The sequence below is a fragment of the Pleurodeles waltl genome, chromosome 5 (assembly GCF_031143425.1).
Source record: "Pleurodeles waltl isolate 20211129_DDA chromosome 5, aPleWal1.hap1.20221129, whole genome shotgun sequence".
Taxonomy (NCBI): domain Eukaryota; kingdom Metazoa; phylum Chordata; class Amphibia; order Caudata; family Salamandridae; genus Pleurodeles; species Pleurodeles waltl.
The window spans coordinates 48,079,409-48,092,586 of NC_090444.1; positions in this window are offsets into that span (position 1 = coordinate 48,079,409).

The window sequence follows — 13,178 nt, forward strand, 5'->3', positions numbered from 1 at the left end:
CTGATGTACAAAAATTAACCAGCTCTTCATGTTCTGGAAGACTCCTTTACAGATACCACATCATACGTAGGATACATGATGGCAATTAAGATGTAGGTGTGTCCAAAGGTAGCCAGTGCAGGACACCTTCGTTCTTTTCATCCTATAGCTCTCAGTAACCTCCAAATACATGTTTGCCTGTAATTGTGATATTCGTGGTTGACATGAGGGCCGCCTGTAACTTTTAGATCAGTGGTCCATAATTCTGACATGTACATGTTAAATCATCACCATCATCCTTTGCCCTCAGTAGTGGATATGTATGTTACATTACAGCTACTGCCAGGACCGCTTCAGTGATACAGATGACACCATCCTGGGGTTTAGGAGACATCCTGGCTGCAGCAGTCAAACCCAGTGCCATCTGTTCGTCAAGTAAGTGTACCATATAGAGTTATTGATATTGAAACCCTATCCTTGAATAATAACCAAATCCTTGTAGGAGCATGTGGTGATTTCATATATTTTACATTCCATACTATACATGGAATGTGTAATGAGAGATCCTTGAGGGGCATTCGAGAGGGGACAGTTGTGGAGAGCAGTCAGAGCGGTCAATAACTGTGGCCAATAACGATCCAATTTCATTGAAATGATCATCGGTGTTCATTCTCATTTTTATCACCACACAAAATCTGTCAACAAGCTGGCCACAGTCAAGAACCCACTTCCAGGTTTTCGGGACCTTGAGGGATTCTCTTTCATCGAGCTGGTGAGCGTGAAGAGCTTGCGGACTGTGCTACATGGTTTCAAGCCAGTTGCTTGTTTATGCTGGGAAGTTTGACAGGCTCCATGTCAGAGACTCGTTGTGTACGTTCATTTCTCTTAAATTTTACAACTTTATATGTGATTGTTACTTCCGCCCCCCAATTGTCTCCTCCATGTGCTACACAGCCTCACATGCGTCCAGCATCACGCTCATTCAAGCACATCCAACATTATGTTACATCATTACATACGTTTGCCCCTGCGCACGTTGAGGCACCGATACTACATGGCACATACAAACATGTACATCAGCCATATTTTGGGAAACTGTGATACAGTATGCACGCGTAATACATACAGTTGGTATACTTTGGCAAAATCCATTACAGAAACGTATGATCTGCACGAATAATATGTAGTGATACATACGACAATCAAACCCCTCACAGAAACGTGTGGACTTCACTGCGATTCGGATGCATAAAAAAAACCCTCACAGAAATGTGTGTATTTCACTGCAATTTGCACGCACAACGAACCCATGGCGATCCGCATGCACAATACTCACAAACCGATGGATTTGACTGCAACCTCCACAAATATTCACTGTGATCTACACGCATAATACTCAGGAGGTTGCAGACTTTACTGCAATCTGCACGCAATTAGGGAGCCACTGAAATAGAAGTGAAGCAGGGTTAAACAAATGTATTTTACATACCACTACAACACATTATCAGTCATTATACAAAGCGTCTGCGCTCCACCACCGTTGTTACAAACACCTGGAGATCCACCAATACCTTGGAGAAGTTGACATAGGGCTTTCACTAAATATTTAGGAACTATAGGTGGTAATACATATTACCCAGAGAAGAAAATATTTTTATTAGAACACAATTTAGGGTTTGAAGGCCAATCCGTTTATGAACACTTACCACCGTACGAATTACCGGATGGTGAAGCAGATGACATTAAGATCAGGGAGGAGTGTTCAAGTTTCGTTAGTTACCGATTAGTTAAATGATGAATCTCTGGTAGTTCAAGACAAACAACCCAAGAATATTTTCAATAAGGTGTTCAGTAATAATTTGGGCAGGATCACAGGTTTCAAACATAAGATCAAAGTACAAAATGGTGCGTACCTGTAAAGCATAAATTGAGAAATGTACCCTTCAGTGTACGTCAAGCTTTACAGAGTATTCTTAAACAAATGGTTGTTGATGGAGTTATAGAACCTATAATGTTATCATTTTGGTTATCTACATTGGTCACCGCACAAAAAAAAATTGACAATTAGGAGTTTATATTGATTTGCATAGTCTGAACAAGGTCATATGGGTGGATTCACATCTTTTACCACGTATTGATGACATCACATCTACTTTTGCTGGAAAATAAGCTTTCAGCAAAATAGACTTATCTTCAGCATAGACGAAACTTCAAGGCATGTGTCACCTTTGGCACTTTTCAATTCAAAAGGATGCCTTTTGGGTTGGTGTCCACTGCTTATGTCTTTCAGAGGGTTTTAGAAAACATACTTCAGGGTATTGAAGGTGTCGTAACTTTTCAGGATGATATACTGATTGCTGGGAGGATGAACGTACCCATGATGAAGCAACGAATAAAGTGTTACAAAAATATGGTGTAGTAGCAAATGTAAAAAAAGATTGAGTTTGCTAAATCCAGCATAGAGTACTTAGTTCATGTTATCTCAAAAGATGGGGTAAACCAAGACCAGGTTTGGTTGAAGCGATTGTTAGTGCACCTGAACCAATAACAAAAGACCATGTCGCATTTTTTCTGGGTTTATGTGAATTTCATTCACAAGTCATTAAGAATTTTTCTACTAAAACAGCAAACTTACGGGAACCCCTCGAGAAAAATAAAGAATTTGTGTGGGACGCAAAATCACAGGAAGAATTTAGAGCACTTAAAAATGACATAGTTGAGGCAGGAATTTTAGCACCATTTGATCCTATTGTCCTTGCCCTATTACTTTAGACACTAGTAACGATGGTTTGGGGGCAATGCTATCCCAAGAAGACAAAAACAATCACAAACTAACTATGGGGTTTGCTTCATGTTCTTGGAGAGTCAACAAAAACGTTTTTTCTGTGATTGAAAAGTAATTATTGGCTTTCAGTTATGCTATTGAGTGATTCAAGAACTACATTTGGGGGATTAGGTTTGCACTCAAGACTGATTATAAACCGTTAGTGAACATCCTAAGTGGAGAAGTTTTCAAAGAACACACTCCGAGAATTGCTAGATTGAGTTCAAAACTACTACTGTATGATTTCAAAGTAGAGTATTTTCTTGGTGGGACAAATATCAGTGCTGAATATTTGCCTCATTCACCAATCATTTCAGATGAGAAAATAGAGTTGGTGGATGAAGAAGATGAAGAGTGTTTGATTGTGATTGTAGATGTGTGTGATGGGAACAATTTTATGGAGACTGAGTGGAACAAAGAAATGTTAAAAGATGAAGATATGGTACAATATAAAGAACTATTTGACCCATGGTTGCCCCAAAGAAAGTTCTCCGCCAACAAATTTACAAGCCTATACTAAAGTTGCAGACAAATTATTGGTAGAGAACAATAGTATTTTGATGAGGAAACATAAATTCATTCCACCCAGAGGCTTAAGAGACAAAATCATTATGACTGGTCATCAGGACATTTAGGATAAACCATTACTAAGAGACAGATAAGATAGTGTTATTGCTGGCCAGGTATTGAGTTACATGTGTGAGAAATTGTGTGATCTGTGCAAACAGTGAAAAAGTGTTGAAAACTCATCCAACACCTTTAACACCAAGTACTTTGCAAGCGGGACCCTGGACTAAGCTGGCCATTGATTTTATTGGTCCTTTTAGCACCCTAGCAAGAAGATCTAGATTTGCGTTTGTGGTGGTGGACTATTGAGGCAAATGGAGGGAAGTAGAGTTTATGGAGGAACCCAGTACACATGCGGTTATTAAAAGTTTGAAGAGATTATTTGCCAGTGAAGGAGTCCCTAAAGAATTAGTGTCAGACAACTGGGTACAGTTTATCTGTAGAGAAATAGTTTGGGGGAAAATATGCCATCCAACACAAGCGGGTAGCTCTTTATCATCCTCAAGGAAATGGTCTCATTGAAAAAAAAGTTGACCCTGGTTGAATGTATACAATAGGCAATCCAAAATAAGATAGAAGTGAATGAAGCAGTGGAAAACATGTTGTGGTCACATCGTTTCTCTCCAAATGCGGTTACTGGTGTAAGTCTATCTGAAGTTAGGAGAGGTTGTGTTTCGGCCTCTAAGCTGTGTCCAGTTTGGTTGAGAGAAGTTAAGACCAAAGCCGATAAAGCTAGGTCTTTAGATGAGATCATTAGACCTCGTGTTCAAAGGTTTCAGAATAAAATGTAAGACGATTATGATACAAAACACAATGCATGGGTAAAAAGAACCAAAATTAATATAGGTGATTGGATACGAGTAAAAGATCCCACTGATTTGGCTAAGGGGTTGTCCAAATTCAGAAGTCCAGAGAAAGTAGATGCTGTTTCCAAAAACGCTGTACACATCAAAGGTCACTAATGGTGGAATAAAAGCAGACCAGTGAAAATTAAGGGAAATCATGATGATGATACTAGGGGCAATCTCACAATGTTATTGAAGAGCTAAGTGAGATAAAAATCACGGTGAACAAAAATAAAAAAACAAACCTGGTTTGGAATCAAACATTGAAGAACTATTAAGACACAGAAGTAAGAGGATTATTAAAAAACCTGCTAGATATCGTGAGTAAGCGTTTACTTGTGTATTTTGAAATGCATTTATATTCAGTTGTTATCTTTTTACTTGTGTATTTTGAAATGCATTTATATTCAGTTGTTATCATTTTATATAGAGAAGGAAGATGTTGTAGTGATCTCATACATTCTAGATTCCTTGCTCTACATGTAATGTGGAATGAGAGATCCTCTGGGGGCATTCCAGAGGGGACAGTTGTAGAGAGCAGTCAGAGCGCTCAATGACTGTGGTCAAAAAAGATCTATCTACATTGAACGGATCATCGATGCTCATTCTCATTTTCATCACCACAAATTGGAACAGCAGATATTGCCATTTTAGCATCACTCCTGTAGTTGGTATGTAAAATGTACCATAAAAGATGAGTGATGTTGACGTCAGGTGTGCATATTCACATATAATACATGAAAAACATCTTTCCAAAGCTGCTGGATCACAGACCAGTTCTTCTGCTACACACTCAAGGATCTTGGTCCAGTAGCTGACATCTAGGGGGATCTCAGTACATGACAGACCTGGAACTAGCAAGTTTGCTTTTGCATTTCACATCTGTATTGAACACCTTACTGCCACAGTGTGAGCTATCACGTGTAGCGGTACAGTCACATCTGGAACATCTGTTAATATGAAGATAATTTTACCCAATCCATGTGCTGCACCGCATCATTTTGTGAGCCGTATACCTAGTATGTTGCAACGTCTGTCTCACAGGTGGTGAGGATGAAGAATTGATTCTGGAGGAAGGACCATCTACCAGTGACAGCTACTCAATGACATCATGGCCATACAGATGGAAGAGAGTGCAATACACCATGAAGTAGCTATGAAGATATTAAGGGGAATACCCAAGATGGTACAAATCCTTCACAGTCAATGCATGGAGGGGAGCCAACACATCTACCTGCACCATCTCACCCCCAACCCCTGGTTAGGCAACCTGCACAGGGCCCCCAAAAATCCACGATGGAAACACAGCACTTGCACAGGTCCTCCACTGCACTGTCATGTCCTCTCCCTGTACAGGGTCAGACACCCGCTGTCCAGACAGACCAGCACCCTGTACAGGCTCAGATACCCTTTCTCCAGGTAAACCCCCACCCTTTACAGGCTCAGACACCCTCTCTCCAGGCAGACCTCCATACAGCAGAGTCTCAGACACCCCCTGTCCAGGCAGACTCCCACACTGTACAGGTTCTGACACCCACAGTGCAGACAGACCCTCATACTGGACAAGAACCACTTCCGTCTGCAACCAAGAACCCCAGAGAATGTGCCACAATGCAAAGATCCTTACCGCCAAAACTGAGAAGATGAAAGCGAGATCCCACATGGGCACTGTAATATAGGCTTGTACAGCACTATGTACATAAATGACATATTCCACATATCAAATGGGTTGGCCATTAGTTGATGATGTTCGCATGCTTAATGTGATTGTAGGCCACAACAATGTGGGTAAGACATGTTCATAACTGTAACCATCTGTGTACAGTTGTGTCGTGGAAGGCATAGCTAACCAACTCCAGATGTATACTTCCATACTTCCACGCAGTTCTTCTTGATTTATCTGTTTTATATAAATATCTTTGTAAAGTTTAAAAAAAAAGTCTATTGGGAAGGAAGAAACCAAATCAAATATTATTCTTCACAGAGTAGGGGCAGGGGACATGGATGGGGTTGGGAAAAAAAAACAAGTTAGGAAATATTAGGGAAATCAGTCCATGTGCAAGGGGCATTCCAACTCGACTTGGCATTTAACAGTACTTTCCAAGCCTGAAACTCCCCTTTTTCTACATATACGTCACCCCTAAGGTAGGCCCTAGGTAACCCATAGGGCAGGGTGCTATGTATGTAAAAGGCAAGACATGTCCAGGACATGTCCTCATGTGTTTTACATGTCCTGGTAGTGTATTTTCCACTACTGTGAGGCCTGCCCATCTCACGGAGAAGCATTAGACATGTCCTCATATACTTTTAATTGGTAGATTCTGATCTAGAAAGAGTAGCCCTATCATGTTTAGTATGGGCAGAATGGTAATAGAAAATCCCTCTTGTTGGTGAAGTTGGATTTAATGTTAATATTTAAAAAATACCACTTTTAAAAAGTAGGCATTTCTCTGCACTTACTGCCATCTTTGCCTTACAGTCTGTCTTCAGTCCACGTCTGATCTGTTCTGGTTGACAGCTCCCCTTGTGCATTCCTCCCAGACAGCCATAAATACAGGACACTCAGTCACATCTGCATTCATCTACATACTGAATGGGTCTCCCTGGGCAGGAAGGGTTGAGGGTCTCTCTCTTACATTTCAAAGACCAGTGGCATGCCCTCTGTAGGAAAGTCCTCCTTTTTGCCCTGGTCACCCCCACACTTTTTGGACAGGTACTGGTGGTTACTGACTCTTGGCTGTGCCCTGGGTACTGCTTACCAGTCCCAGAGCCAGTGCTCTGTGTAAAGTGAATATGCAAATTAGGCTAATTCTAATTGGCTAAGTTAACCTACCTATAAGTCCCTAGTATATGGTAGGGCATGTAGGTTTAGGGACCACAGCATAGGTAGTGCACCCATAGGTGCACTGCTGAGGTGCCCAGTGTCATTTTAAAGGCAGGCCTGCCTTGCTGGCTGCTTTTAAATTAAAGTTATATGCAAATTCGACTTTGGAATTAAAAGTAGTTCCAAAGTCTCAAACTGCCTTATTTTTATATATAAGTCACCCCTAAGCTGTGCCCTGTGTGCCCCTAGGGCTGGGTGCCATGTAACTATAAGCAGGGACTTTATAAAAATAGTTTTATAAGCCCTGGTGAGGTAAAAACAGCCAAATTTGTTTTTCCCTCATTGTAGTAAATGGCCTTCATAGGCTAGAATGGGGAGACTTTATTTTAATTTTTAAAGTCTCCTTAAATGATGCATACCAAGAATTTGGTATCAAATTAATTGTTGTAATAAATCCCACAACTTCCAGTTGTGGGATTTAATATAACTTGTTCAGGTAAAGAGTTTTAAACTTTACCTGAAAAGTTGCCCATTTCAGCCCTGCATTGTTTTTGCTGCTGTGCTCTGATTGGTCAGCTCTAGTAGCTTGGCCAAGCTGCCTTGATGAGGTGTGAAGTGGCCTGGCTTCACACAAAGGAATGTGCCTGTGGGAGGGAATCTCCCCTCAGCAGATGGTGAGGCAGGAAGGGGGAGGGCTGCCAAACTGGTCTTCAAAGGCAGAGAAGGACACTTGGAGCAACCAGCAACACCCCCACATCCTGCAACCCCAGACAACTAGGTGCCCCCTTGATTAGATTAGGAGAGGGCAGGAGAGGGGTGTGTTTATGATTTTTAGCCACACCAGTGGGTGGGCTCAGCCAGATGTAACCTCCAAAAATCAGATTCAGCCATGATGGATTTTTAGAGAATGTTGCCTCCTTGGATTGATTTTTGCCACACTTCCCAGGAAGTGGTCATCACAGGGGGAAGGACCCTGCACCTAATTGGAGAACCAGGACCCCCCTGCTTTTCACCCAGGAGCAAGGATAAAACTGGCAGACCTGCACCCACACCTCAGATCCCCATCAGATTCCAACAAGGAAGAACCAAAGGAGAAAAAGGACTGCCCTGCTGGACCCCTGGCCTGCACCTGGAACCTGCACTCAGAAGGATTGCACCAGCTGCACACTTGGGCTTCACCACAAGAAGGACTTTGCCTGGCTTCAACTGGTTCAAGGAGGGACTACCTGTTTGTTACAGGTGAAAAATTGCTATCCAGAGTCCCCTGCACCAACTCCTGAAGAAAGCGACCAGCTGACCACTGTCCAGTGGCCAAAAAGGAGATTGCGCCAGGTGCATTCTGGGAGTTGTAGTCCGCACCCCCCAATGACCATCTCAGAACTTCTGGACCCTTGGGGTGAGCTGTGGACCGCAAAAGAACCTTAAAAGGACATCTGGGAGAAGCCCCAGAAGTTTGGACAACTTTTGAAAAAAAGCTCCATAGAGGGACCGACCCGCCGCGGCAACTCTAGCCGGCTTGCCTCAACCGCGACCCAGCCTGATTTGCTGGTTCGTCCCGGTAAAGAAAAATCTCAGAAAAAGAGACTAAGGGGGTCATTCTGACCCTGGCGGTCATGGACCGCCAGGGCCAACGACCGCGGGAGCACCGCCAACAGGCTGGCGGTGCTCCCATGGGCATTCTGACCGCGGCGGTACAGCCGCGGTCAGAAACGGGAAACCGGCGGTGTCCCGCCGGTTTCCCGCTGGTTTCCCGCTGCCCAAGGGAATCCTCCATGGCGGCGCTGCAGGCAGCGCCGCCATGGGGATTCCGACCCCCTTACCGCCAGCCTGGCTCTGGCGGTTTTGACCGCCAGAACCTGGCTGGCGGTAACGGGTGTCATGGGGCCCCTGGGGGCCCCTGCACTGCCCCTGCCAATGGCATGGGCACTGCAGGGGCCCCCTAACAGGGCCCCACCAAGATTTTCAGTGTCTGCCAAGCAGACACTGAAAATCGCGACGGGTGCAACTGCACCCGTCGCACCCCTTCCACTCCGCCGGCTCCATTCGGAGCCGGCATCCTCATGGAAGGGGGTTTCCCGCTGGGCTGGTGGGCGGCTTTCTGGCGGTCGCCCGCCAGCCCAGCGGGAAACTCAGAATGACCGCCGTGGTCTTTCGACCGCGGTACGGTCTTCTGGCGGTTCCCGCCAGGCGGGCGGCTTCCGCCGCCCGCGGAGGTCAGAATGACCCCCTAAGTCCGAAGGTAAAAAGTTGACTGGGACTTCCCAGCCAGCGTATCCGAGAAGGGCTCCATGGACGTCGGATCAAGATCCAGGTTTACACCGGTCGAAGGATTTTCACCTCGAAAAAACGGCTAAGTCCGAAGGTAAAAATCTCCACCGAGGATTCCAGCATCGCGTATCCGGAGAAGGGCTCCAGGAGGTCGGATTGAACTGGCAGGTTTGTCCCGCTGAAGAAAATCTTCGAACAAAAGACTGAGGGGGTCATTCTAACTTCGGCGGGCGGCGGAGGCCGCCCGCCAAAGTTCCCCCACCAGAATACCGTAGCGCGGTCAAATGACCGCCGCGGTAATTCTGACTTTCCCGTAGGCCGGGCGGGCGACCGCCAAAAGGCCGCCCGCCCGCCCAGCGGGAAAGCACCAGCAACGAGGATGCCGGCTCCGAATGGAGCCGGCGGAGTTGCTGGTGTGCGACGGGTGCAGTTGCACCCGTCGCGATTTTCAGTGTCTGCCAAGCAGACACTGAAAATCAATGTGGGGCCCTGTTAGGGGGCCCCTGCAGTGCCCATGTCAGTGGCATGGGCACTGCAGGGGCCCCCAGGGACCCCACGACACCCGTTCCCGCCAGCCAGGTTCTGGCGGTGAAAACCGCCAGAACCAGGCTGGCGGGAAGGGGGTCGGAATCCCCATGGCGGCGCCCTGTTGGCGGTGCTTCCTCCGTCCCCTACCCTGGCGGTCTCGGACCGCCAGGGTAGGAATGACCCCCTAAGTGTGAAGGTAAACTTTTAACCGAGGCCTCCCGCGGCCTGTAGCCGAGCAGGGCTCCATCGCGGTCGGCCTTAAACTTTGACTTTGCCCCGGTCGAGGTGCAACCAGATGACCCGATTGGCGCTTTTTGTTTCTAGGCGCTAAAAAATAATAATTCTTTAAAAATTCATATCTCCGGTTCCCCTTATCCAATTTTAGTCGTTTTGTTGTCATTTTAAAGATAAAAATATAATCTATTGTTATAAATTGGTTCTGGATTTTTAAACTGTTTCCTGTGTTTTATTTAAATACTGTTTTGTGATATTTGAATGCTTTACACTCTGTCCCCTAAGTTAAGCCTTGACACTCGTTGCCAAGCTACCAAGGGTTGAGCTGGGGTTAATTTACTGAGACCTAACTGGACCTTAGTGGAGGTTAGTGGCCTATTGCTAAGTGTAGGTACCTACCTGCCCTTACCAATGACCCATTTTCCAACACCCTGTAGGAGGATGGACTGGCTTGTAGTGAGTACCAAGGGGGTACTTGCACCTTGCACCAGGCCCAGTTATCCCTTATTAGTGTATAGGGTGTCTAGCAGCATAGGCTGATAGATAATGGTAGCTTAGCAGAGCAGCTTAGGCTGAACTAGGAAACGAGTGAAGCTCCTACAGTACCACTAGTGTCACTTGCACAATATCATAAGAAAACACAATACACAGATATACTAAAAATAAAGGTACTTTATTTTTATGACAATATGCCAAAGTATCTCAGAGTGTACCCTCAGTATGAGGATAGCAAATATACACAAGATATATGTACACAATACCAAAAATATGCAGTATAGTCTTAGAAAACAGTGCAAACAATGTATAGTTAGAATAGGATGCAATGGGGACACATAGGGATAGGGGCAACACAAACCATATACTCCAAAAGTGGAATGCGAACCACAAATGGACCCCAAACCTATGTGACCTTGTAGAGGGTCGCTGGGACTGTAAGAAAACAGTGAGGGTTAGAAAAATAGCCCACCCCAAGACCCTGAAAAGTGAGTGCAAAGTGCACTAAAGTTCCCCAAAGGACATAGAAGTCGTGATAGGGGAATTCTGCAGGAAAGACACAAACCAGCAATGCAACAACGATGGATTTCCAGTCGAGGGTACCTGTGGAACAAGGGGACCAAGTCCAAAAGTCACAAGCAAGCCGGAGATGGGCAGATGCCCAGGAAATGCCAGCTGTGGGTGCAAAGAAGCTGCTACTGGACAGTAGAAGCTGAGGATTCTGCAGGAACGACAAGGGCTAGAGACTTCCCCTTTAGAGGATGGATCCCCCACGCCGTGGAGAGTTGTGCAGGAGTGTTTTCCCGCCGAAAGACTGCCAACAAGCCTTGCTAGCTACAAATCGTGCGGTTAGGGTTTTTGGATGCTGCTATGGCCCAGGAGGGACCAGGATATCGCCAATTGCGTCTGGGGACAGAGGGGGCGTCGAGCAATACAAAGAGCCCTCTCAGAAGCAGGCAGCACCCGCAGAAGTGCCGGAACAGGCACTACGGCACTACGAAGAAGAGTGAAACGGTGCTCACCTGAAGTTGCACAAAGTGGTCCCACGTCGCCGGAGACCAACTTAGAAAGTCGTACAATGCATGTTAGAGTGCCGTGGACCCAGGCTTGGATGTGCACAAAGGATTTCCGCCGGAAGTGCACAGAGGCCGGAGTAGCTGCAAAAGTCGCGGTTCCCAGCAATGCAGTCTGGCGTAGGGAGGCAAGGACTTACCTCCACCAAACTTGGACTGAAGAGTCACTGGACTGTGGGAGTCACTTGGAGACAGTTGCTGGATTCAAGGGACCTCGCTCGTCATGCTGAGAGGAGACCCAGGGGACCAGTGATGCAGTTCTTTGGTGCCTGCGGTAGCAGGGGGAAGATTCCGTCGACCCACAGGAGATTTCTTCGGAGCTTCTAGTGCAGAGAGGAGGCAGACTACCCCCACAGCATGCACCACCAGGAAAACAGTCGAGAAGGCGGCAGGATCAGCGTTACAGAGTTGCAGTAGTCGTCTTTGCTACTTTGTTGCAGTTTTGCAGGCTTCCAGCACGGTCAGCAGTCGATTCCTTGGCAGAAGGTGAAGAGAGAGATGCAGAGGAACTCTGATGAGCTCTTGCATTCGTTATCTAAGTAATCCCCAGAGACAGAGACCCTAAATAGCCAGAAAAGAGGGTTTGGCTACCTAGGAGAGAGGATAGGCTAGCAACACCTGTGGGAGCCTATCAGAAGGAGTCTCTGACGTCACCTGCTGGCACTGGCCACTCAGAGCAGTCCAGTGTGCCAGCAGCACCTCTGTTTCCAAGATGGCAGAGGTCTGGAGCACACTGGAGGAGCTCTGGGCACCTCCCAGGGGAGGTGCAGGTCAGGGGAGTGGTCACTCCCCTTTCCTTTGTCCAGTTTTGCGCCAGAGCAGGGCTGAGGGGTCCCTGAACCGGTGTAGACTGGCTAATGCAGAAATGGGCACCATCTGTGCCCATGAAAGCATTTCCAGAGGGTGGGGGAGGCTACTCCTCCCCTGCCTTCACACCATTTTCCAAAGGGAGAGGGTGTAACACTCTCTCTCAGAGGAGGTCCTTTGTTCTGCCATCCTGGGACAAGCCTGGTTGGACCCCAGGAGGGCAGAAACCTGTCTGAGGGGTTGGCAGCAGCTGCAGTGAAACCCCTGAAAAGGCAGTTTGGCAGTACCAGGGTCTGTGCTACCGACTACTGGGATCATGGGATTGTGCCAACTATGCCAGGATGGCATAGAGGGGGCAATTCCATGATCATAGACATGTTACATGGCCATATTCGGAGTTACCATTGTGAAGCTACACATAGGTAGTGACCTATGTGTAGTGCACGCGTGTAATGGTGTCCCCGCACTCACAAAGTCCGGGGAATTGGCCCTGAACAATGTGGGGGCACCTTGGCTAGTGCCAGGGTGCCCTCACACTAAGTAACTTTGCACCTAACCTTTACCAGGTAAAGGTTAGACATATAGGTGACTTATAAGTTACTTAAGTGCAGTGGTAAATGGCTGTGAAATAACGTGGACGTTATTTCACTCAGGCTGCAGTGGCAGGCCTGTGTAAGAATTGTCAGAGCTCCCTATGGGTGGCAAAAGAAATGCTGCAGCCCATAGGGATCTCC